The sequence below is a fragment of the Mixophyes fleayi genome, chromosome 10 (genome assembly GCF_038048845.1).
Source record: "Mixophyes fleayi isolate aMixFle1 chromosome 10, aMixFle1.hap1, whole genome shotgun sequence".
NCBI classification, from domain to species: Eukaryota; Metazoa; Chordata; class Amphibia; order Anura; family Limnodynastidae; genus Mixophyes; species Mixophyes fleayi.
In genome coordinates, this window is record NC_134411.1 from 39,588,443 (window position 1) to 39,593,841 (window position 5,399).

At 39.3% G+C, this 5,399-nt stretch overlaps 1 long non-coding RNA gene across 1 annotated transcript; it reads right to left on the reverse strand.

The window, feature by feature from the left end:
- Positions 1-2,119: 2,119 nt before the first annotated feature.
- On the reverse strand, positions 2,120-2,364 carry LOC142104051 (uncharacterized). The gene is made up of 2 exons (XR_012679504.1): positions 2,306-2,364; positions 2,120-2,238 (listed from the first exon to the last, which is right to left on the reverse strand). It is a non-coding gene; the product is annotated as an uncharacterized LOC142104051 (long non-coding RNA).
- Between the last annotated feature and the right edge of the window lie 3,035 nt (positions 2,365-5,399).

The following is a 5,399-nucleotide window of genomic DNA, read 5'->3' on the forward strand; positions in this document are numbered from 1 at the left end:
GCCGCTGTAAGAATAGGGAGCAACGAGCAGCAGCTGCAACATCTGGGTAAGTATATTTTATAGATATTTTATTTTCACCTTTTTTTACCCTGCATTTTGGAGGAGATTAGGCTTACAAGTAGGATAATGTCTGTATATATGTTTGGGGCTGATTAATTTTTTAATGTATATTAATAAAGGTACTAACCAGTGTATTTTAACATAATCTCTTTAATGGATTCACAAAGCATTCCTATCCTATTACTCTCTTTCCTTTATGTGATTACAATGGGAGAAGCACCTCCTCCCCTAAATATTGTAGAGTAATAATTATAGAAATGAGGTTTATCCTAACTCTGTGCGGATACTATCATCTTTCAAACGTATGATAATGGGTTAAGCTGTTTCTCTTGAGGGATAATAGTTATTTTCTCCCATAATGTCATCAATTAAGGTGTTTTTTTTTGGGGGGGAAGGGTGTTCACGGGTGTGGGGGGGTTTACAGGGAGGGGGTGTATTATCGGGGGGGGGGGGGAACTGCTGCCTGTTTCATTTGTATTGGGCCCCACGATTTCTGATGGCAGCCCTGATGGCACCTGTTCCCCTGGTTATGTCACAGTTAGTATTATATTTGTGTAACATTGTAAATGACTTCATTTGTTTTAGGCTAGTAAAAAGTTTTGCACGTACTCCAAATAAATCAACATTCTTTTTTTTTGTTATGCGTATCACATTTATGTTTTTTCTGTTTTCAAGCAATTCATATTTACATTTAGTTCTGAGCTACATAATATAATAGGAAAAAATACATCCTAAAAGTCCAGTGATTGAGGTGGTACCACAATAGAACTTTATTTTTCACCTAACACTATTAATCTTGCCCCTACCACCCCAGGGGATGCCCAGATGAGCCCTAGTGCTATTCAGCATGGGACTGGTTGTCCCTAAGGACTGATTTCACCAGGGAATTCAGCCCCATGTTGCTTGGGCTGGCATAACCTGTGCTTATTACCGCTTTGCAGGGACTTTCACGCTCATTGTCCCCCTGCTTTAGTGGTGAGCAGCTCAGGCTGTAGAACTGGTTCTGGTTATTTCTTTAAGGAGCTGGGTCCACACTATCAATTATATTTATTTATCATTATTTTACATTTCTTATTGATATCAATGGGAAATCCAGCTCTTCAAGGTCTGGAGGTACTAGAACCTTAAGACTTTGTGGAACCCCTGCAACTCGTTGCAATGTGTTTCTTTAAAGTGCTATGGTGCGGTACATGAAGGGCAGCATGGATTGCCTGTTGCCAATTTTACGCCTGTCACATCTGTAGAAACAACCTAAACACACAGCTCCTCAGTTTCAAATAAGTAAATGTAGGTATCGCAAGATAGAAATGGAAGTTGTGCTCTGCCTCTATTTCTCATCTAAACAACCTTGTTTCTGTGATTTTTAAATATTTTGTTGATTAAGTGTTTGTATTTAATTGCTTAAAAATATTGTTATATTAATTTTGTAAACTGTTATATGTACTTGTCTCTAGGTTTAGTATTGTGTGATTACAACTCCTCTAAATGTTTGACATAGGTTTAAATACAGACACTACCAGCCTTGAGAAACTCACTGTCATGTGACGAAACTCATAGTCCAATTACTTTACACCAGGAACTAGCTACGTGTGTTCCAAACTGGAACGCACGCCAGCATTCTACAGATATCGCCACAAACTACGAGCATCTCCACCACCAGCAGTAGCTGACCTTTGATTAACCCACGATCCTCGACTCTATGGGTACCTCAACTAAGGAGAGCTATTGAGACTGTCATGCACCACACACGCAAGTATTTGGATTACATTTTCTCTGTCCAACATTTGACGGCATTTGGCATTGGAATTAAAACAGAGGACCATATACTGGTGTTGAATGGACATAAAATAGCAATTGGCTGTACACACATTCTTGTTGCATTTTGAACTGTCGATTTGAATTTTTACTTCTGAGATATTATCAATTTTGCTTATTGTTTTATTTGTATTGTTTTTTTTTATTTTGATTGCTGCTGATCAGATTTGTATCGGTGCAGCAGTGGGCTGTACTGAGCTCATATCTCTGTCTGTCACCTGATAGGGATTCAGTAGACATTGCAGACAAATATATTACCAATTTTATTTAATCATTTAGCCTTAACATCATTCAAGTTTTCCACATCAGACACACTGATACCCACATCTATGGTTTGAGCGCTGCTTTGTTATTATCCATATTCTGATAGGAAGCGGACTCTCCTATAAATTATCTGCCACTCCATAGTCACCAAACCCACAGTCATAACAATCCTTCTGTGCGCATTCCATGCCCTTCTATTAAATACACAAGCGTCTTCATTATTTGTCTGCACTGAAATAACAAGTGAAACCGAGAGCAATAGGTTTTTTATCTGTAACTGAAAGAGATTTTAGACATTGCTATCACTGCAGATATATTGACCCACTACTCCCATTTAAAGTTCCCTTTCATTTAACACAGTGTATGTGTGTGGTTATATGTGTTTGGTTACTTGTGTGTTAATCTAAAACCATCTCAGACAACTTGTTCTATGTTTTATTAGATTTCTATCCTTTATCTTCCCTCATATGATTATAAAGTACAGATCAAGAAACTGATGTGATCACAGCATCTTGTATACTTATTTTAATTACATTTGGCAGAAGGTTGCCTCAGTTACGTCACTTGGTTGCATCAGATATAAGATTCTGCTGACTTCCCCTAGGAATTAGAGGCTGAATATTTTTTACTATATTAATTCATTTGGTAATGTAATATGCAATTTACAGCATGTAGAAAATGTATCATATCAGATATACTGTATATTCAGATTTTTCAAAAGGCTATAGTAGAAAATCTGAGATATAAATAAATGCAAATAATAAAGCCCTAAATGTCTTCTATGTTGTACTACAACAAAAAAAAACATCATTTGTTAGGTGACTTTAAAAGTGATTCCAACAGCAGTCTCATAGAGTAACTCTCTTGTTGAAGGTGCCAGTAGTTTTATTATACATTCATGCCTGAAACATTGCTATTTACAAAATAATAATGCAGTTCTCTGGAGCAGTCTATCTACATTCACTCTTTGCTTTAGTGAATAACTTTATGTAAAGGATCCAAACATATTATTTTCTTTGTGGGCTCCAGATGGAAATGAGCTTTATTTCATATGTTATATGTTAATGCTTTAATTACATTAGTGTTTGCATACATAAAAATGTGAATTCCTGTATGAATTGTGCTGTGTCACACTTGATCCACAGCTGTGCTGAATCAAAGCCATTTATCCATTTTTATTTCACATGTGATACAAAAGTAATTCTTATCCTAGCTCCCCGTTGCTGCCATCTCTGTAGTGTCGTTCAGCTCAGGGGCGGATCTAGACTTTATGTTTAGGGGGGGCGATTTTGCATAATCACGCCCCTCCTTTGCTCTGCTTGGCTGGCTCGCGTTAAACCCCGCCTTCCGCCCGCGATTGGCCCCGCCCCCTCCCGTTGTGATCGTCGGCTAGGACCACTCTGATTGGCTGGCCCACATTTAGCCCCGCCCCTGATCACACTTAGCCCCGCCCCTCCCATTTTGATCGGCGGCTGGGACCTAGCTTATTGCTGCTAGGGGGGGCGAATGCCCCGATCGCCCCCCCCCTGGATCCGCCACTTGTTCAGCTTGTCCAGTGTTGAACATCCCAAACACTGTCCTGGCAGCTGTACTGGAGAACCGCGACCTGCGCATCCCTAGCAGTCAAATCCATACCTCCTTGCAGGGGTTCTTTGGTGAAGATCAGGGACACGTTAAACTCAGTGCCTCCAGTTTCAGCAGCGCAAATACCAGCAGGTAGCATCTCTCTTGGGTGTGACACCCAGGAAAGCAGTTTATGGTTAAAAACAGATTTTTTTCAGTTCTGTATCATTAAATATGTAATAAAGGCAGTACAGATGACCTGGGCCACAGCTTATTCACTTCTAGTTTGTTTATCTGTGTTTTAAGTAGGGATGTGCACCGGCGACTTTTGGTGTCTCGTGTTTTGTGTTTTGGATTCGGATTTCCGCGATGTTTTGGGTTCGGATTTGTTTTGCAAAACACCTGCCGAAAGGTTTTGGTTCGGATTTAAGGTTTTGGATTCGGATTTTTTTTGAAAAAAGCATAAAAAGTTCAAAAATCAAGTTTTTGGGCTTATTTTCACTCCTACGCTATTATTAACCTCAATAACATTCAATAACAATCATTTCCACTAATTTACAGTGTATTCTGAACACCTCACAATATAGTTATTAGTCCAAAACGTTGCAACGAGGTATCTTTCTGGACTGCGTAGTGGAGTGGTCCCCACAATATAATAAGAAAACCATCAACTGGTCTTAATCGCACCAAAAAATGTACCTGGACTGCGTAGAGGAGTGGTCACCACAATATAATTTAAAAACCCTGAACTTGTATGATTCGCACCAATAAATGTATCTGGACTGCGTAGAGGAGTGGGTCACCACAATATAATATGAAAACCATCAACTGGTCTTATCGCACCAAAAAATGTACCTGGACTGCGTAGAGGAGTGGGTCACCACAATATAATTTAAAAACCCTGAACTTGTATGATTCGCACCAATAAATGTATCTGGACTGCATAGAGGAGTGGGTCACCACAATATAATAAGAAAACCATCAACTGGTCTTATCGCACCAAAAAATGTACCTGGACTGCGTAGAGGAGTGGGCCACCACAATATAATTTAAAAACCCTAAACTTGTATGATTCGCACCAATAAATGTATCTGGACTGCGTAGAGGAGTGGGTCACCACAATATAATATGAAAACCATTTGAAAACCATCAACTGGTCTTAATCGCACCAAAAAATGTACCTGGACTGCGTAGAGGAGTGGTCACCACAATATAATTTAAAAACCCTGAACTTGTATGATTCGCACCAATAAATGTATCTGACCTGCGTAGAGGAGTGGTCACCATAATATAATTAATAAAAAACCCTCCACGGCTCTGAATTTCCCCAAAAAAAATTCTGGACTGTGTACCTGGGCCACAATACCTCCTCCAAGTTCCAAGTGTAGTGTTTATAACATATTAACACTACACTAATTCTAGCACGTCAAACCCTCTTGTTTTAAATAATGACAGGGCATTTAACTTTTGATTTCATTTTTTGAACATGGCAAACGACTGTTGAATGATCACATAATGCCAAAAAAATAGTTGCAAGATGGAATTGTCCTTGGGCCCTCCCACCCACCCTTATGTTGTTGAAATAGGACATGCACACTTTAACAAACCAATCATTTCAGCGACAGGGCCTACCAAACAACTGTGGCTGAAATGAATGGTTTGTTTGGGCCCCCACACCAAAACAACAATTCATCTCT